This window comes from Nyctereutes procyonoides, unplaced genomic scaffold (assembly GCF_905146905.1).
Source record: "Nyctereutes procyonoides isolate TBG_1078 unplaced genomic scaffold, NYPRO_anot_genome, whole genome shotgun sequence".
NCBI lineage: Eukaryota > Metazoa > Chordata > Mammalia > Carnivora > Canidae > Nyctereutes > Nyctereutes procyonoides.
Genome location: NW_026575042.1, coordinates 32,704,176 through 32,725,598, shown reverse-complemented (window position 1 = coordinate 32,725,598; position 21,423 = coordinate 32,704,176). Strand labels below are relative to the sequence as shown.

The 21,423-nt window shown below is 43.6% G+C and overlaps 1 long non-coding RNA gene across 2 annotated transcripts in view; it reads left to right on the top strand.

Moving 5' to 3' along the window:
• The window catches only part of LOC129507347 (uncharacterized), a 165,161-nt gene that overhangs the window by 106,392 nt on the left and 37,346 nt on the right, over positions 1-21,423 (top strand). Inside the window, exon 1 of one of the 2 annotated variants that reach the window (XR_008663959.1) lies at positions 15,018-15,224. The exons of the other annotated variant lie outside the window; for it this stretch is intronic. This is a non-coding gene — a long non-coding RNA (uncharacterized LOC129507347). Of the gene's footprint in view, positions 1-15,017; positions 15,225-21,423 lie in introns of those variants that run through there. 2 annotated transcript variants of the gene reach the window in all.

Sequence of the window (21,423 nt, the reverse complement as noted above, 5' to 3'; positions counted from 1 at the left end):
AGATTAGAATCCCCTTTGGGAAGGGTCTCTATCTATTTTATATCTCTTCCTACTCTACCCTTTGCCACCTCCAACTTCTGACTTAGTTGGAGTTTGCTCACCTCCCTCAAGCCTGCCCTGAATCCCTGAGGCTAGGGTAAACCCCTCCTGTTCTACTTTCTGTCATAATACTCATCACCTCACTTCACAGTAGTGGATTTAATTATCTGCCTCCTTCACTATATGTGGGTTTCCTTTGAACAGAGAACTAGGTTTCATTTGATTTTTGCACCTCCAGCTCTGAGTACAATGCCTGGCACAGAGCAGGCACCCAATTCTTGTTTGTTGAATGAAAGAATTCAGGAACCAGTGAGTGAATGAATATAAATGCAGACACATTTGAGAACCAAACCCTCCTTCCTCCAGCTCATAGTATCTACAAGCTGTGTCTTTTCTTAGGTGGTCTGCTTCCTTCTCAGGAGGAGACAAAACACTCCACTCTAGTCATGACCAGCTGGTCCCATGGGACAGCACCAGCTGGTCACCTGCATGGTACTGGCAATAGATTGTTGGTGTCTTCATTTCCTTGGCCAACCATGTGTCCATCTCTCTCCAGACCAAAGTCACACAAACACGTTCTCTCTTTAGGTTGGCAATTCCTATTGCAGTAATGGAGAGCCAGCAAGGTGAAGGGCAGATGGTAGAAGTGTCTTTTCCAGCTCCAGTGTGTATTCCTGGCTCCACGGGTCCAAGCCAAACAGATTTTAGGAGGGAAAGCTCAGCCTTTTATCGCCACCAGGTGGCTGAGAGTCCGTAACTCCCTGGGCCCACAGGCTCACGGCATGTGGTGGCTTGAGCCAGCTAACTGGTGAGCCTGCTGAGGGGCTCTTCAGTACATCCAACAGAGGAGGCTGCCTGGAGGAGGGCAGGGCAAAGGGGTCAGGAGTGAGCCATCAGGAGGTTACAGTGCTGCCACACCGCCACAGACATGCCCATCTTCTCCACTGACACGGACACCTCTTTTCTGTTTAATGAAAACTTTCATGTCTTCTCTTTTTCTTTCCTGGTAAGAAGCTCAAAGTGAAGTATCATGGAGAGTGGTCAAATCCCCAATCCACAGATGAGGGACTTGAGAGTCAAAGCATGGGTACCGCTTGCCCAAAGTCCCACAGTGTGTGAAGGTGCATTTGGATTTGAACCCAGCCTGGTCTGGCTCCAGCCTCTTCAACCCCCTCAATATGCTGCCTCTAAAATAATGTTAAAATATGTATAAACCATACAGGGTGAAGTGCAAATTATTCCTTCTGTAGAAGTGCAAAATAGCCAAGTGGTGACGGGAACTTGGCAAGGATGGAGTGGGATGAGTCAGGGACAGCTTTTTGAGGTAGGAGAGCTGTTCTGTGGGGCTGAGAGGAGGGGGATGGGGCATGGCAGTCAGGGAGCAAAGGGGGAGAGATTTCTAGTGGGAGACTTGCAGGCCCAGAGGGGGATGGCACACCATGTGGCCCTCCTGCAGTGGTGGGCTGTGGATGGAAGCAATGAGACAGGGAGCAGAACAGAGCCGGAAAGGCCTTGTCTTGATTAATTGATCTCCAAGGCCATGTGCATATGTGGGCATTATTATGTGTGAGGGTGTGGTGTGTGCCTGTATATGTATATGTGGGATGTGGTCTGTTCATGTGTAGGGGAGCAAGTAATGTGTTCATGTGAGGGTACTGGGTACAGCAGAAAATTGCCGGGTATAGGTTTCTAATGTTTTGTCTTTTCTTACTTGTATGTAAGCACTGTCTAACCCTCTTCTCCAGCACAACACACACATACTGTTTAGTATTTTTTTTTTAGGATTTTATTTATTTATTCGTGAGACACACACACACACACAGAGAGAGAGAGAGAGAGAGAGAGAGAGAGAGGCAGAGACACAGGCAGAGGGAGAAGCAGGCTCCATGCAGGGAGCCTGACATGGGACTCGATCCCGGGTCTCCAGGGCCACGCCCTGGGCTGAAGGCGGCGCTAAACCACTGAGCCACCTAGGCTGCCCATACTGTTCAGTATTAACCCTGTATTCCTTTTCATCAGTTATGTAGGATTATGGAATTTATTTAACTAAGTTAAGTAGGGATCCCTGGGTGGTGCAGCGGTTTAGCGCCTGCCTTTGGCCCAGGGCACGATCCTGGAGACCCGGGATCGAATCCCACATCGGGCTCCCGGTGCATGGAGCCTGCTTCTCCCTCTGCCCATGTCTCTCTCTCTCTCTCTCTATCTGTGTGACTATCATAAATAAATAAAAGCTTAAAAAAATTTTCTTTAACTAAGTTAAGTAAAAATGGACCTTTTAGCACACACCTAACTCAGAGGCATGGCCGCCTTTAAGCACTCGGTGCTGTTGGGATGTGTTCTTTTGGTCTCTCTGCCACCCCTGCTGTTGGATCACATGTAGGTTCTGTCCACGTGGTGGTGTGTGGCGGTTCCCAGGACCCTATGCCCAGGTTTATGCTCTACCAGCTTCAAGCCCAGTAGAAGGGGAACTATTTACCTACAGTTACAATATAAAACCTAAAATGAATCTCATGGCTAGATTTTGGTCATGTGACCATTTCTGAACCAATCGCTGTAGCCTTGGGATAGAAAACTTTAATTGGCTGACCAGGTCATGTGCTCATCTCTGAGCAGGGGATGAGGTGAAGCACAGCTGAGGATAGGCCAGTTCCCAAAGGACCATTGGGATGCTGGTGCCAGAGGGGGCCAGTGGATGTAGAACAGATACAGAACCTGTCTCCTCCTGTTGACTGAGTGCTTCCAGTTTGCGTGAACTTGACCTTTTCTCAGAGAGGGAACTGAGCTTTGTGTGATTACTTTCTCTGTGTGTCACTTCCTGGACCAGGGGCTGTCTGACGTTATGTCTTTAACCTCCATAATTTCCTTGCCAATTGGGAGCCAGTGCACGTATAACTTATTAGATGAGGACATGGTATCCAGAGGAGTAAAGGGACTTGGTTGGGTTGCACATCTAGAAAGTGACATGGCTGGGGAAGAACTGCATACCCCTTGGGCCACTGCTTCCCATAAGGCAATCATGCCTCAGTTGAGGACAAACCGTGGGCTGGAAAGGAATCTCAGTTTTGTGGCCATATTGTGAGTATCAGATTGACTTCATTCTAGAGCCATTTCTTTTACTCACTGGTTGTGTCCCAGGTTCCTAATCTGTTAAATGAGAATGATGAAGTTCTGTCCTGCTGAGAGCTCAGAGTTGTTCCATCAATCAAATGACATTGAGGGCTTTGGAAATGGTCAAGAGCTGAACACATGAAAGTGTACTGGTAACAAGGGCTGGTTGTTAAAATAGTGATGTATTTCTGTATTGCGTAGTAATTATTAGCTTCTGCCCCTGCCCACCTTACCACCACTCTGGATCCTCCCAGGGTCCTTGGACTTGGAACTCTTGGGACCTCCCCATGATCCATCAACCAAAGGAGCAGTGTCTGACTTCTGTCACAGAAGAAGAGATCACCTAGAGAAATAATTGCTTCAACTGCTCCCATCTCCTGTTCATTCTTACGTGCCCAGGATAGCTATGGTAGCCCTCTTCTCCCCCTGGTGACTTGTCTTCTTCCCTAACTCCCAATGTTCATCATGAAGCAGGAATGAAAGTAATGTCTCCTGCTTTTATGGATGCCTTGTGGTGTTCCTCACATCCTCAGCTTCTCCCAGACTTTGTCAACTGGGTTTGAGTCACAACTGAAGTGGCAAGGATCAGGAAAGGCTTTGAGGGAATCCTTGGGTGGCTCAGCGGTTTAGCGCCTGCCTTCAGCCCAAGGCATGATCCTGGAGTCCCAGGATCGAGTCCTGCATCAGGATCCCTGCATGGAGCCTGCTTGTGTCTCTGCCTCTCTCTCTCTGTGTGTCTCTCATAAATAAATAAATAAATAAATAAATAAATAAATAAATAAATAAATCTTAAAAAAAAAAAAAGAAAGAAAGAAAGGAAAGGCTTTGAGAAATCTCCTGGAATGGAAAACAGTTCAATTTTATTTAACCTGGTGTTTCTAAATTGTGACAAGTGGTATAATCTGATGGTTAGGAGGACAGGATTGGGAGCCAGACTGTCTGGAATAAACTTGTACTCTTCCATAGGGATCTTGGGCAAGTTACTAATGTTACCTATGCTTCAGTTTTCTCATCTGTGAAATGGGAATGTTAATGGCACCTACTCTAGGGGATGAAGTTGTCGAGAGGATTAAATAAAAGGATGTTTGTGGATCACCTTAAAATAGTGTCTGGCTTATAGTTAGCTAGTATTAATTTTTTAAATTTGATATATATCTCATATATATATATACATACATAAATATTTGTAACATATATATATACACATACATACACATATATGTGTAATACCTATTTTCATTCTCCAAAATGAGTATTATGAGTATTATGGTACTTTTGAAATGCTGGTGTGCAGGAATCCTGACCAGAGCAGGAAGTATAGGTTGTGTTCATTGTATACTTCCCTGGTTTTAAATATTCCTCCTTATGATTAGATTTATGTAATTTGGGTTTCTGCTCAGACACTTTGATTGTCATCCATTTAGGACATGAATAGCTCTTAAGTAATCTTTTTGCAGATGATTCTTATCAAGCTATTTCCTCTCTTAAGAAACTCCACTGAGTCTCCATTCCTTTTCCTATGGAGCTTGAAACTCCCTAGGCCTGCATTGAGTTGTCCCATCTGCCTCCTCCTGGGCCTGTGTTATCAGGATTCTTTCCCATCCCTCTCAGGTACAGCCTAGAATAGGGCTGGGGTCTTGTTCTTCTCTCTCTCACTCCCATGTCCACCTGTGATGTCCTTTCCCCTATTCTCATTAAAGCTACATTTGCACCTGCTAAACCCAGCACGAAGTTTCTCCGCAGAGCAGCACCCAGGTGTTCTAAGAAGGAGCGCTTGGGGGTTTGGACTCAGCCTTGTGTGTGCTGCCTGCAATGGGTTCGTGTGCAGCCATGTGATTTTTGCACTATTTTCTGTGGATGTTTCTCAATTAGGCAATAAGGCCCTGGCAGTCCCTCCACCCCACCAGAGCAGGGGCCAGGCTTCTATTTCTTTTGCAGCTAGCTAGCTCTTTGCACCCAGTAGGTGCTGCTCAAGGGAGGTCTGAGGGGCAGCTGCAGAGTTGAAGGGACAACTGCAGTCCTAGGATCAGATGGACTTTCTAAGGACAGAACCCATCAGGCCTATAGTCATAAAACCTAAAAGGCAACCAGAAAAAAAATTTTTTTTCATAGGATTAGTAGTGACAATGTTGAGAAAGCATCTCCTCTATTTCCTTGCTCTTCAGGGGCAGAAATTAATGCCCAGAGAAACAGGCCTTGGCATCACACAATGGGGACTCTGGATTGACTCTCCACCTGGTGTTCCCTCCCTGACAGCATGCCTGGCCACAACCCACCTACTGCCTAGACTCTCAGCAGGGACTCTGTGCCTTCAGGTGCCACCCTCGCATACTCCATCATTCCTCAGTCTCTTTAGGGGCTGCCATTAGAGGATTAAGGTGAGAAGCAGTGGTTTCTGGTAAAGGCTGCCTTCAAATCTCAGTTCCATCACCCAGCTGTGTGCCCTTCCCTGTGCAAGTTTCAATTCTGCACCTGAAAAATAGAAATGATGGTAATGGTACCCACCTCAAAAGAATGTTGCCTGAATTCAGTTGCATCATCTGTGTGAAGGGCCTAGTACCGTGTCTCGCAGTAAGGCTTATCAACATAGGCTATTATTTCATGTGTGACTTGATTCAAGGCCATGGGTTCTGGAAAGAGCTCATCTTAGAGTTTCCTCCTTTTCCAGGCCTCCCAGACTTTCTTTTTTTTTTAAATTTTTATTTATTTATGATAGTCACAGAGAGAGAGAGAGAGAGAGAGAGAGAGGCAGAGACATAAGCAGAGGGAGAAGCAGGCTCCATGCACTGGGAGCCCGACGTGGGATTCGATCCCGGGTCTCCAGGATCGTGCCCTGGGCCAAAGGCAGGCGCTAAACCGCTGCGCCACCCAGGGATCCCCCTCCCAGACTTTCTATGTGGAGAATTTTCCAGGTTCTCCTCAGGGCCTGCAGAGCATATTATACTCACATACGTGGATATTTATCAGCATGTTCTGCAGTCACCTGTCCATGAGTCTGTTTCCTTCACCATCATGTCAGGAATAAATGCTTGCAGAAATAAATATATTGAAAATGGCCTTTCCTGCCCTATTCCTCTATTTTTAAATTTAAATTTAATTTATTCATTTTTAAAACAGGCAATTCCTTCCCATGGTTCAAAATCCACAGTAAATATAGAGTAAAAATCCTCCCTGGTCTTTCTCTTCCCCAGTGGCAAATAACATTATAATTTTTAAATTGTGTATCCTTCCAGAACTATTATTTGTGTGAGTGTGTGCACAGATATGTAAATAGGCTGTCAGTATTCCTTTTGCTTCTCCATTTTTAATGACAATTCTGTGTTATTGATGTGGCTATAGCCCAGGTTCTGGAGCCAGATGGCCTGGTGCAAGCCCTGGCTTCACTGCTGACTGCCTGTGTGATCTTGGGCGGGCTACTGAACTTCTCTGTGCCTTGGTTCTTCATCTGTAAAATTGATAACGTAGTGGAGCTGTCCCATAGGAGTGCTATGAGAACGTGTGAGTAGAGCATTGGGAATGGTGCTTGCATACAGTAGGGGCTCAGTGATGTCAGCAATTATTATGGGCTGCCTTTCATTCAGTGCTGACCACAAGCCAGGATTATGCCGCCTACTTTATGCTCATTATCTCTTCAATCACCCAACAACCCTGTGAGACAAAGACTGTTATCTCTGTTACACAGACTCAGACTTAGATAGAGCTGGTATCTGGTATCTGGCTTGGCTGGGTTCCTTGGGCAGTGAATGTCAGAGATGAGATCTAAGGCTGCACTGCCTGAGCCTGTGCTGTCTTTTGAAGCTTCTTGTTTATATTCTCTTCCTAGGGCCATATTCTGTACACAGTAGGTGCTCAGTAAAAGCTTTTCTCCTTCCCATTGCTTTTGGTTTATGTTTGGAGGCCATCATCTCTGCACAGGAACTTTGAAGCTTTAGATATGTCCTCGTGTGACCCTCAGTTCAGCCCAGGGCCTTATGTTTAGAATCTGCAGTTCCTGCCTGGCACATCTCTAAGGGAATCTGCCTCCCAATTATCTTTTTCTTTTTTTCCCTCATATTTATATCAGCAGAAATGAAGGAGAGAAAAACCAGCCTTTAACTAGGATTTTATTACCCATTGACCTCAGCCATCTCCATCTATCTCTCCCGAGCTCTGCCCATTAGTTGTCAGGGCAACGTGGTGTAACTCCCAGCTTGCTGCAGTTGGCTGGGTTTAATTCTCCCCTGCCGCCCCCGTTGGCTGGCCATGGCAGCCCTGAGTACTTGCTCCGGAAGCATTGTCAGGCAAGGCCCTGGAAAAGTAAATCAGGAGAATGAGATGTGTTTGGAGGAAGAGAAGGATAAGTGCCCAGCCCTTTATTCTCAGAGAGTAATTACAGCTTTAAGTATGGTTCATGGGTCATTGCTAGAAATCATGAAGTTGAACATGGTGCAGAACTGCACATGTGGGAATGGCTGAATTTGAAGCTGCTCCTTATCTGGGCTGAAGCTTTGCTCTGGTCTGTCTTGAATCCCTATAGCTCTCCCAGACCCAATGTTTTGATCCCAGCCCCAGCCTCTGTCTCCTCCTTCCTGTCCCTGACTTCCCTGGAAGAAGGGGGAACAATTTTCTGCATTTATCCCCTCCTCACTTTGGCACATTTCTTGGCCATGCCCAGATTGTCATTATTCCCTAATAAATCCCCCATCTTGCCTCCTCCGACTAACCTCTCCTAGCTTCTGAAGCACCTCCTACCTTTTCCAGAGTTTTAAAATATTTCCCATTATTTCCCTCTCCATTAAAAACAGCCCTGCCATCATATATGCATAGGCTTCTTCTACCTTCACTTGGCTCCACTGTTACTAGAGCTACCTTCCTCAGCCCATAAGTGTTTACTGTCACCCTAAGTCCAGCCCTGAGGAGGTGCAGTTCTTGTCATGGGGACACTCAGTTGAGCACTGGGACAAGAATGTAACCAAGGCACAGTGTCTGCATTGGGATAGCAGTAAGCACTGACCTGCAGAAGCATAGGTGAGGTTGGTGGAAAGTCAGATCAGTTGAGAAAACAGAACAAGTGGGCTTCATTGGGCTGATTCAGGAAATGATATCCTCAGAGACTTTTGTACTTAGTATGTACTATCAAGGTCAGGAAATTTCCTTCCTTTTAAAAAAAAGAGAAAAAAAAGATTTATTTATTTATTTGAGAGGGTGGGAGGGGCAGAGGGAGAGAGAAAATCTCAAGCAAACTCCCTGCTGAGCATGGAGCCTGATGCAGAGCTCAATCTCACGACCCTGAGATCATGACCCAAGCCAGAATCAAGAGTCTGATGCTTGACTGACTGAACCAACCAGGAGCCCCAAGGTCAGGCAACTTCTTATAGCTGCCACCCTATATCTATTTCTGTCATGAGAATCGGGAGATGTGATGGAGTTAACCCAGATTCTGTTTATCTTTTCTCAACTCTGTGTTCAGTGATTTCACATTTGTGGCTTGAAATTGGCCATCGTGGGAGCATTCGCATCATGGAAATCAGCAAACTTTACAAAATGGAACTTTGCTCTTTCTTTCTTTCTTTTTTTCTTTCTTCTTTCTTCCTTCTTTCTTTCCTTCCTTCTTTCTTTCTTTCTTTCTTTCTTTCTTTCTTTCTTTCTTTCTTCTTTCTTTCTTTCTTTCTTTCTTTCTTTCACCGGTTTATTAGCACACCTTGAGGGCATCACAGAGAAAGTAACATTTTCCTAGTTACTGGAAGGATAGGCAGCAGATTTCTAAGTGGTAGAAGTTGGGGAGAGGAAAGGGTGGAGGATATTTGTTTGCTGGGATTTTTTCAGTTGCAAGTGATAGAAACTTAATTCAAAATAACTCAAGGGAAAAAAGAATTGTATTAGCTCATGTTATAAGGAAGAAGGGATGATTTCAGGCATGACTGGAACAGAGGGTTAAATAATGTTAGGGGAATATCTGCCTTTCCCTTAAAAGTACCTCTGGCTCTATCTCAATCTCTCTCATCTCTCTTTGTCTCTTCATCTCCATCTCTTCTTTGCTCAGTTCTATTTCCAGTCTCACGAAGAGACACACTGCCCTCTTCCAGCGTTTAAACCCATCTGCCGATGAACTCTTCATGTAGTCATGGGCCAACCCCTGAACACCTGCTCTGACTAGAAGGACGGATGCATGTTAATAAAAAAAGAGGTTCTGTTCTCAGAATGGGAAAGGTTTACTAGCAGGGAAATGCATGGTTTCCTCATAAGATTCCAGGCAGTGGGAAGAGAGTACAAAGTGAAAGTGCCTGATGGGTTTAAAAAATGTTGAGATGCTTGGTGTGTTTGGGCAGCAGGGTTCTTTCAGGCATTGCTTAACTTCCAGGATGGATGACCTACACCTGTGGCTCATTTTCTCTTGCTCTTTCCCTCCTCTGCATTCTAGAGTTCTCCCCTACTCTATTGAGACTGATCTCCTGAAAGTACATTAATGCATTCTTGTCCCAAGGCAAACACCTTTCTCTACTCCCATTTTCTTGATCTGTTTTATTTGATACTGACCACTCAGTGATCAAACTTTCCTTTTTGAAACTCTTGATTTTCTCCTTGGTTTTCACAATAATACCATCTGCATATGTGGCCTACCTCCTTGTAGTTGTGTATGTGGCCTACCTCCTTGTAGCTGCTTCTGTGACCAACTGTGGTTGGACACCTTCACCCCTGGCCCACTTTTCTTCTCTTCCTATTGTTTTTCCTCTGGAGCATCACGTTCCTAGAGCATAAACCATATTGATAACTTTCATATTTATAATTCTGGACCTCACTTCTGAGTTTCTAGTTGTGTACTTCTGACTATTGCACTTCCTTGAGGAGGTTTCATGCCCACTCAGACTCAATCTGACCCAAACAGAACTTGTCTTTTTTCTCAAACTCCTCTCAAAATTTTCATGCCCATCAAGATGATGCTGTACTTCTAGTTTTCCAGTCACCACTCTATCAAAATATCTGGGGAGTACTTCCTTCCAGCACTCCCCCTCCAGCCCTCAACCTTACACTATACTATTTTTCTGGGAAGATATCTAGAAAATATTTACCTATCCCAATGATACAAAGATTTCTATTTTAATTCCTTATGTCCAGAGAACCTACATTGTACAATTTTAACAGCTTAAAATGTTTTGAGGCTTGTCTGTGGCCTTATAGTATGATCTATCTTGTAACTTTTTTGTATTTACTCAAAAAGTATGTACTCTGCTGTAGGTTGGAGGGTCTATAAATGTTAGTTAGGTCAAACTTGTTGATAATATTGTTCGAGTCTCCATATCCTTACTGACGTTTTGTCTACTTCTATCTTTTATTGAGAGAAAGCTGTGAAAATCTGTGACCCTCATCATGGATTTGTCTATTTCTTTTTGCATTTCCAATATTTTTTGCGTTATCTATTCTAAAACTATGTTTTCGGCATATAAATATTTGAGCTTGTTATTTCTTCTTGACAAATTAACTCCTTTATCATTATAAAATGATTGTGCTCATCTCTGGTTATATTATTTGCTCTAAAATATGTTCTATGAATATCATTGCCCCAGCTTACTTTTTATTACAGTTAGTATGGTATAAGCTTTTCTTTTCTTTCTTTCTTTCTTTCTTTCTTTCTTCTTTCTTTCTTTCTTTCTTTCTTTCTTTCTTTCTTTCTTTCTTTCTTTCTTCTTTCTTTCTTGATTTTGTTTTATTTACTCATGAGAGATACAGAGCGAGAGAGAGAGAGGCAGAGACACAGGCAGAGGGAGAAGCAGGCTCCATGCAGGGAGCCCGATGTGGGACTGGATCCCGGGTCTCCAGGATCACGCCTTGGGCTGTAGGCGGCGCCAAACTGCTGTGCCACCTGGGCTGCCCCGGTATATGCTTTTCTTTAAAAAAAAAAAAAAAAAAAAATTTAAGGGCAGCCCGGGTCGTTCAGGGGTTTAGTGCTGCCTTCAGCCCAGGACGTGATCCTGGAGACCCTGGATCAAGTCCCACGTTGTGCTCCCTGCATGGAGCCTGCTTCTCCCTCTGCCTGTGTCTCTGCCTCTCTCTCTCTCTGTGTCTCTCATTAATAAATAAATAAAATCTTTAAAAAAATTTAACTTAATTGTCTTTGTTTTTATTTTTTAAAGATTTATTGATTTATTTTAGAGAAAGTGTGAGTGAGGGGAGAGGGAGAGGGAGATGGAAAGGGAGAGAGAATCTCCAGCTGACTGCCCATTGAGCACAGAGCCTGATACAGGGTTTGATCCCAGGACCCTGAGATCATAGAGCCAAAACCAAGAGTCAGATGCTTAATTGCTTAACCAGCTGAGCCACTCAGGCGCGCCTAATTGTCTTTATTTTTAGAGTAGGTTTTTTGTAGGCAGTTATAGTTGGGTCTTGATATTTTTATCTAATCTGACTGTCTTTGCCTTTGTTTGGGGTTTTCAGCCCATTCATGTTTAATATGACTAGTGACATAGCTGAGTTTTCTCTCTGGGTTTCATTTTGGATAGTGTCTATTTCTATATGTTCAAGTTCACTAATAATTACTTCTACCATATCTAATCTGCCATTAATTCCATCCAACATTATTATTTAAAAAAACAAAAACCTCAGACATTGAGGTTTTCATCTCCAGAAGTTTTATTTGGATCTTTTAAAATATCTTTCCTCTTTAACCTTTCCTTAGTTTTTTTGGATATGGAATACAATTATAACAACTATGAAATATGGTTATATGACATACGGTTATAACAACTTTTTTAATGTCCGTCTAAGTTAATTCTGCTTTAGTTCTGGGTCATTTCAATTGATTGTTTTTCTCATTATTATATTTTCTTGCTTCTTTGCATGCTTGGTTATTTTTTATTGGGTTTTAGACATTGTAAATTTTACCTTGTTAGATGTTGATATTTTTATACTTATGCAAATATTCTTAGCTTTATTGAGATGTAGTTAAATTACTTGGAAACAGTTTGATTTGTTCTTGCTTTTAAGATTTGTCAGACAAAACCAGAGCAACATTTAACCTGCAGCTAATTTTTCCCACTGCTAAGGCAAGATTTCTGAATACTCTACTAAACATTTCATAATTGTGAGATTTTCCAGTCTGGCTGGTCTGTTCAGGCACTCTTCCTAGCCCTGCGTGACCACCACATACTGCCCCCTCTAACCTTTTTGAAAGACTTTTTCTCTGGCCTTAGATATTTTTCTCACGTGCATTTGCTGATGAGTACTCTGATGAACACCCATGGCAAACCTTCTACATATCTCTAGCATTCTCTCTCTCTCTCTCTCTCTTCTCTCTTTTTTTCTGTTCTCTTCTCTTTGGTACTATAAAATCTGACTGTCATAGTCTCCAGGACTTCAACTCTGTGTCCTCAACTCAAGGATTCTGGTGGACATCACTGGTGTTCACTGTGCTATGGCCTAGAAACTCTCAAAGCATAAGTTTGGGTACTAATGGGCCTTCTCTTTTTTTCTTTATTGTCTCAGAAGGATCATTGACTTTCATTGCCTCGTGTCCAAGGTCTTGAAAACTGTGATTTTATATATTTTGTTTAATTCTTAGTTGTTTCAAGCTAGGGAGTAAAACTGGTTTATACTACTCCATTTTGGCTGGAAACATAACTTCTTCATTATATTTTTATTTCAATAGCTTTACTTTTATAATCACTAGTTCTTGTTTCATTTGTATCTGCTCTTATTTAATAACACCCTTGTTCTTTTTTTTTTTAATTATTTATTCATGAGAGACAGAGAGAGAGACAGAGAGAGAGAGAGAGAGAGAGAGAGAGAGGCAGAGACACAGGCAGAAGGAGAAGCAGGCTCCATGCAAGGAGCCTGACGTGGGACTCGATCCCAGGTCTGCAGGATCATGCCCTGGACTGAAGGCAGCACTAAACCGCTGAGCCACCGGGGCTGCCCCCTGGTTCCTTTTCTAAATGCTATTTTAAAAATCACTTCAGGGACTTTAAATATAGGAGATGCTCTATTATATTTACTTCCTCAGGCTTAAGAGTTTAAATTCCTTGATTTCCCCCTTTATATTTCATGCTGTTGGTATTCCTCATATATGTAGTAAATTTAGGTTATAAATTAACCTCCACAGGTGATTTCTCTTTCATATATTTGGGGTTGTGACAGACATGGGGTGGGGAGGTTATGTTGTTTTCTTAACCCTGACAATTTGGGGAGGATGGATCTTGTCCAGAGCATGCAAGGATCACTGTGGTGGATACTTGCCTATGTGGATAATCCTGTTCTAACCTTGTTCATAGGGGTAACTTTGTGAGGCATGGGTCTACCTCTTTGTCATATGAGTTTCAGTGATTCTAGTTTCTGACTCCATATAGAAGTCATGCCTATAATGGTCCTTCTCCAAACTTGAATTGTCAGGGTGAAATGGCTTTGGCCCCTATATATGCTATGGCTGCTATTTTATTCTTTGGTTTAGGGATCCTCTTAGTAGTTGGCATTGTTCCTAGGTTTCTATAATGGCATTGTGTTTTTCAAACTATATATATATATATAATTTATATCATTTCTGCACATTTAGATAATGAAGTGCTTGCTCAATCTGCCACTGTAAATATAAGCTCTCTTTAGTGTTTGTCAGAAAGGATGACCATTCCTTTCATGGAGTCAACTGTAGTGTTTAAGATTTGAATTTTTTTTTTTGTAGTTGGCTTTTTACTTATCAGATTATTTTTTCTCTTACACAAATTTCATTACCCCGAAAGCCCCAATGTCTCCCTGATTCTTTAACTCATTTATGTGGCCTACAGTGCCTACCATTTTCTGTCCCTGCTCTATCTACCTCACTTGGGTGACCAGTAGGCAGTTTGATATAGTCATCTCCATATGGTTATGTATCCCTAGGCAGTGAAAGTCTTAATGTCTTCTTTGAGCCTGGGCTACTGCACTTCAGATATGCTTATTCTAACTACCCTTTGCTTATTTATGTTTAAAAAAAGGAAAAAGTGAAAAAACTATAAACAACAGTTATATGAGGCATAATTGGCATGCAATACCATATAGGAGTTAGCACCAATTTCTGCACTTTCATCACGTCATTTACTAAACACTCTGGCTCTGTATTTAGACTTTAACCTTGTTTGCTAACCTAAGTTAAATTCTTCTCCTTCTCCAACCATTACACACCCATTCAAAAGTCAGGATTCCTTAAGAACTTTCCTCATGCTTCTGTCTTCTTTTTTTGGCTCTTTCATGAATGAGAAATGAAGCACACTGGTTCAATGTTCTTTAAAAACACTTCCTACTCTGCCTTGCTGACCTCATGGGAATGCTCCCATCCTACACAGAGGGAGATGGAGCAAAACCTTTTCCTTCAGACTTTCCTATGCTTGGCAACCCACCTACAAAAAAAAAAAAAAAAAAAAAAAAAAAAAAAAAAAAAGAAAGAAAGAAAGAAAAAAGAAAAAAAGTGAACTTTGGCAGCTCTGCTACCCTGCTCTTCTATTACAACCCTTCTTCCCAACCCATCAGTAAAAGTGGGACTGAAGACAAGTGAATCTACCTGACATTAGGGTTGTCTCCCGATGCAGGGCTGCTCAGATAATGACAGCGTAATCCTTCTGTTACTGTCTGGAGCGGGATGCTATGAGGCCTGACCCAAAAGTCAGCGACATAGGCAAAGCTTTACTGGGCCTCCTGCTCCAGCTGAAGGGAAACAGAACCAGCAGAGAACACTTAGGTTGGCCTTGAGAACAGAGCGAAGCCTTGCTTATGTAATGTTCCCACTCATTTCCCACCCTGGACCAACATGCTAATAAGGTGCTTCAATTTGATTAGTTAGAAGAGCCTCATCCTTTTTTTTTTTAATTAATATATATGTATTTTTTATTCTTTTATTCATGAGAGACACAGAGAGAGACCAGCAGAGACACAGGCAGAGGGAGAAGCAAGGAGCCTGAGGCGGGATTTCATCTCGCAACTCCAGGATCACGCCTCTCCAGAAGCAGGTGCTAAACCGCCGAGCCACCCAGGGATCCCAGAAGAGCCTCATCCTGATTGGCCGACAGGCCACTCAGACAGTTCATTGGTGCTTTTTGGAGCCGAGGGCCCCTGGTTGAAGCCCGGGTTTCCTAAAGGTTCGTGTGCTGGCCTCGTGGTGGTTCTGCTCCGTGAGGCGGGCGGTTGGGCGGTAACAGGCAGCAGAAGGCGCCCCAGGTGCATAATGTTTTTCACTTGGGGCTTATACCCATGGTCCCTGACAGTTTCACTTCCTCCTTTCTGAAATCCATGGTCGGAGGAGGCAGCAGCAGCTCTCACAGCTTCACTTTCTATACCAGGTGGGTTCTAGAAGAATGTCTCCACAGAATGGTATGGTTACTAATTCTTCCAGATCGTGCATTTAAAAAAATATAGAAGAGATAAAATATCATTAAAGCAAATTCATAGTAGGTTCCAGTCGGCGACTCCTTCCAGCGAGCTGAGCATTATAGAATAGACCTCCGGCTTAGTTTGAAACTTGTCATTTATTTTCTCGCCTAAGGATTGTCTGCTCAGCTCCCAAGTAATGCTGAATCTCTCTTTGGTGTTTAAAGTCATTCCTTTAGTGTTCTTTTTATTCACTGGAAAATGGATTCTTTTCCCTCCAGATTTTGAAGGTAAATGCTTGGGTGGGACAGTGATGTTGGGACGTCAGCTGAGGGGCTATAAGAATTCCAGAGAGGAGCAGGAGTTGGATTCAATCATATATTGATTTTTAGCCCAGTAAATTGTGGTTGCTTCATAGCAAGGTAACAAGTACGCTGTGCTTTTCAGAAAGAGATGTGATCAGCTTTTAAACAATAAAAGAGGAGCAACTGCTGGGCAGAGTGATTCGATTTAAATCCGTAGGAAAGCCAGTGGTGAGTTTAAAATAAACAAAGTAACGTTAAAAGCCATCGCCACACCCAGAGCCCAATGTCAACTATAAAAAAGAGATGGGAATTTAAGCCATCCAAGGTGAATTTTAAAGAAATCGAATCCCTTTGAGGATAACGGACTAGATTTAGCCGAAATACCTTGGTGGCTATGCATTTAGTCATCCCTTTCCAGGCATCCAGGAAGAATTCAGTATCAAAAAGGCCCTCTGATGGGCAGCCAATGAACACAGTGAACAGGAGGCATCGTTTTTCTCTAGAACGAATGCTAGTCTTTGCAACCAAGAGGACACAGATTTTCTGGCTGGGGTTCCTTCTCTGACTCTGTGCCTTGCCTCATGTGTCCTAGTTGCTTCCTTATCAGACACATTTGGGGTTCCAGAGCTGTGTGTTTCAGCTAAATCCTCACCCTTTCTGTGCCGAGAAACTGAGCTCATACTCCTGAGATCTCTGCGTGGTGATTTCTGCTGCTGGTGATGCTCCTTGGAGAATCTGATTTTGTGCTCCTAGCTTCAAGCTTATGAGGTTGTGGTGTGTGTTCTGTGTTCTATTTCTTCATGAGCCTCCCAGTAGTTGTGGGTTTAAGGCTCCCTGGGATTAGCATGCTGAAATGTGCCTCTGGCCATTGGTAGACTGAAAAGGCATAGGGGCAGGCTTTCCTAAAGCCAAGCCTGTCCTCTGGGGCAGTGCCTCTCTTTTCCCAGCCCAGGAAGGTGCTATTTGTGTGTGTCTGGATAAGATCGTGAGACTCCAACCCATGCCTTTCTTTTTCTTCTTGCATTTTCCCCTCTTCTGTCTCCCTATTTCTGTGTTCATTGTCTCAGTGAATGCACAGGGCAGAGTAAAAGGCAAAACAATTTCTCATAGGACTTTGTTCTAGAAGCCTAATTCTTAAAGGGAGATGATAGCTTAAAAGTTTCTTTAAAAATGTGCAGAGAGGGGACTCCTGGGTGGCTCAGTAGACATATGCTCATATGGTTGAGCATATGCCTACTCAAGATGCATCACCAAAATATCAGGTCTCCTTCCTCCTTTGTGACCTGCACTTCCTCTTGCATGAAAGATGGGGAAGTAAATGGGAATCAGAGCAAGCATACAAAAGAGCTATCCTTTACTTGCTGAGCATTGTCCAGTGCCAGGCCCTGAGCTGGACCTGGGACACAGAGGAACCAGGGGCTGCCCTTAACCTCAAGTCTAATGGCATGAGGAGACAGGTGCTGTCACAATGGTAGTATGGCACACAAGAAAAGAGGACCAAGAGTGCTGGAAAGAGCAGAGGAGGGAATTGGAGAAAGTTTGTCATGAATTGAAGGTGGAAAGGAAACAATAAAATCATTTACAACGTATGTATGAAATGCTTTGCATACAGTATTTCATTTAATCTTCATAATGATTCTGTGAGACAAGTGTCAGTGACCCCCTGATGAGGTGGGGGCCATACCCAAGGCAGATGGTGCTGGGGAGGTGCATCCTCTGGCAGGATGGCTAAGGGAGCCCATGAGGCTGAGTACAGGGCCCTAGGCAGAGGCTCTTTGTTCAGAATTAGGAGAAAGGGTGGAGTCACTGTGCTAACATCTGGAAGCTAGAGAAGGGACTCTGAATGAGACAAGCAAGGAAGAACGTTGCATATGGTAGCAAATCATGGCATCTGTGAGGCAGGCAGGAATGAGCAGGAAGCTGAGAGCTGAGCAGTGGGAGAGCCATCCTGGGCAACAATCTGAGAACAGGGGTAATGGCCCCACTGGCTTTTCTGTGCTGACTGCAGTGTGACCTGTGGGTCTCTGACCTTATTACAGAAGGAAAGATGGAGAGTGGGGCAGACAAGGATGAATCATGACAGGTGCTGCCTCCATAGAGGGGTCTGCAGGGTCCAGCCAGTTGGGGGCAGAGTCTTAGTGAGACAGGCATCTCTGGACCAGTAGATCCCCCTTCTTCCATGTTCCCTGTATCCGCACCCCCCCATCAGTGTGAGATAGCTACATTTGACTGTCATGTTTGACTTGCTATGGTGACAATGGCATGAAAGGATTATGTAAGGGTAGTGGTGGGTGGTCCCTGTAATATAGGCATTGACTTCTTCTAGGACTTAGTAACAATTTATCTGAGCTATTGCTTAGAGGGTGATACATCCTCTCAGTTGCCTATCCTTTCATTTTAGTGGGAGCTAGAAGGTTACAATTCTGCTTTGTTTGGAGACAGCCTCCTTTTAAAGTTTTATGACATAGGTCAGGAGGCTCCCCTCTTCCTGCCTAGCTCAGCAAGAGGGTCTAGGAGAAGGAGGGGGTGATATTGAAACAGGGCCAAGTTTCCTTGCTTTCAAAGGTCCCTTAGAAATTATGTAAGAGGGGCACCTGGGTGGCTCAGTGGTTGAGCATATGCCTTTGGCTCAGGTCGTGATCCCGGAGTCTAGGGATCTAGTCCTGCATTGGGCTCCCCAAAGGGAGCCTGTTTCTCTCTCTGCCTATGTCTCTGCCTCTCTCTGTGTATCTCTCATGAATAAATAAAGGCTTTTTTTAAAAAAAGATATTATGTAAGAGAAGAACATTAGTCACAGTTTTTGCTGGAGTTCTGGCTGGGCCATTGCCTAGCTGAGTGATGTTTCGGACACTAGTGAGCCCCTCTCAGTGCTAGGCTATCATTCATTCCTTCTTTTAGTACTTAGAATGAATTTCAAACTCCTTGCCATGTCCTTCACAGTCTTTTCATGATCTGGCTTCTGCCCACTTCTAGATGATGTCTGTCACTGGGGCACCTCCTTCGTTATTTTGATCCTAGGGCCTTTGTTCTTGGTGTTTTCTTAGAACATATCATCTCCTGATGTGTGCATGGCCTGTTTTCTCCCCTCATGCAAGCATTGTTAGATGCCACCTCCTTAGAGAGGCTTCTCTGACCTCCTTCCTGAAGAAGCTTCCCTTTCCTCTAACTGGTTGTTTTTCACCTCATTCTCCTAGTTTATTTTCTTCATGCCACTTAACTATCATCTGAAACCTTCATTCTTCTCTTTTTGTGTACTTGTTTATTTTCTGTTTGCCTTACCTCCCTCCATATGGAATGACATTGGGCACCTTGTTTGTTTTATTTATTGCCTGTCCCCAATAGTGGCACGTGGTAGATGCCCAGTAAATACTTGTTGACTGAATAAATGGAGATGGTTATTAACAACTAACCTGCTCGGTTCACAGTGTGGCTGAGAAAATCTGCCAAAGTGCTGTATGATTGAATATTCTGTGGTGCTGGCCCAAGTGTGGGGAGTTGGATCTCCTGGTTTTATGTTCTCCGAACTTGTATCATGACTCAGGAGATACCAGGCCAAGGATAGGCAAGATGATAGAGGGTGCAGGCCAGGGTAGAGAAGGAGGTGTGGAGGGCCTTGGTGCTTGCCTTGTGGGTGTTAATGTTAGCATATGAAAAAAATCACCAAAGCTGCCAATATTCCAGATCCATCTAGCAATTGTCCAAAAATCTCAGGTTTGAGATCTCTGCTTCAGTTCCTGGGAAAGTTCCTTTCCTCCTGCAGCAGAGGTTCCCAGTGTTTCCAAGTTTCTAGAGAGGTAGGAGGGTTAGAGGAAAGGCCATTGCCTGGGTCTCAGAGGACTCTAGCTCTGTGGCCTTGAGCAAAAATTTCACTGGTCTGGCCTCAATTTCTCTTCTCCAAAATGTGGTGTGAAAGATTAATAAAGTGAAACTCTAGAGTAGTCCTGAGGCTAGAAGGGGGAGCGAATACCTCTCAAAGTCAATTAGGAAGAATTGCCAATTGTAGATCTCAACAGAAGAATCTACAGGAAAGAAAGATCAATGATCAAAGCCCAGGCAGGATAAGATACATATTAAGTCTTATATAAGAAATCAGCTACCCTTGCTGCTCAGCCAGGGAGAAACCTTCATCATCCTGAACTCTTGTTTTTTTCCAGTGGACTTTCATTTAAAACAACTCCTTCCAACCTCCTCCTCCTTTTCTGTAAAACAATCTTCCTCTCCTCTGTTGGTCTTTCTTTTGGCTTCGTCACAACCTGCACGTCCTAAATTGCAACTCTGTGCTATTCCCAAATAAACCCGTTTTTGTTGCTGGCAATGTATTTTTATTTTGAAGGTTAACAGGGGATTGAGAGATATATTAAGCTACTACTGTTTTTGCTAAAACAGTGTGGTGATCTCAGGCAGCCTCTCTTTGTGCACACGTGTTCAACAAACTTTTATTAAGTTCTAAGTGCTCATGTGTGAAATAAGGAAGTAAGACAAACAGGTTCTAAGCTTCCGTCCACTTGAACTTCCTAGGATTGGGTGTTGAACTGAAGCTTGAGACATTCTGTTGCAGTTTCCATCCTCAAAGGGCCACAAGGCCATGGGGGCAGCCTGGCAGATCTCTGGCTGAGGGCACAAATCTGGGTGGCTGGACCTGCTGGGGAAGTAAACATAGTGTCAACACTCACATTTGCACACAATCATCTGTTTGCATAGAGCTATTTTACTCTTTTCTTGGAGTGTGGAGAGGCTTGTTTGAGAAGAGCACATCTTGAGACCTTGCCTCTCCCACCTGCATTTTTGTAGGGATGTGTGTCCACTCTGTGTCTGTGCCCTCCTTGAACTTCCTCTGGCCCCTGCCTTCATGTTGTCCATCAAGTCAGGGGCAGAAGTGGAGAAGTCATGGCCTGTAGGACTAGTGGGGGCAGGGTTGGGGTACAGAGGGCCCAGAAGGTGGGCTGCTCAAGGGGAAGCCCATCAGAACTGCACTAGTGAACCTCAGTGGTATAGTGGCAACCCCAAGAGAGAGGGAGGCACTGTCTGCCAGGCAGAATGAAGTATCTTGTCTGATACTAAATATTTCTTTCCCTTGGTTATTTGTCATGGAGAGATCTCAGCAGGTCATTATCATGTTACTACTTAGCCATCAATTAACAAAAGTCTACCCCTTTGGGTCATTTCTCATAAATCAGTTTTCCCATTCTCTTCATTATTTGCTTATTTCTTTTAACAGCCTCTCTTGCACTATAATTTATGGAGCCCCATCATCCAAGGGCGAGCACCACTCTTGCTCTGAATCCAGGAAAAGCCTTTTGTGGAAATTTAAAGGACGGGTGAAGGAAAAATCCACAAGCGAGAAATAGTTGGATTAAATGTTTCTGAGTCGGGGTTATATTCTTTTCCTTCCCAGCTCCATCCTACAAATGTGAGAGGCAAAGGGCTCTGGGGTGGGAGTGGGCGAGTCATTGCATGGGGCATGATTTCTGTTTTCCCACTTGAATTTCATTGTGTTGTTTCCTCTTCATATTTATTACCACTTAAGGTTCATTTACATTCTCTCTCTGTCCACAATGATCAGAGCAACACCTCCCAAATTAGCATCATTTGCAAGTTTCATTAACGTGCTGTTTACTTTCCCTCTTTCAGATCATTAATAAAGATGACCCCTGTGCACCCTACT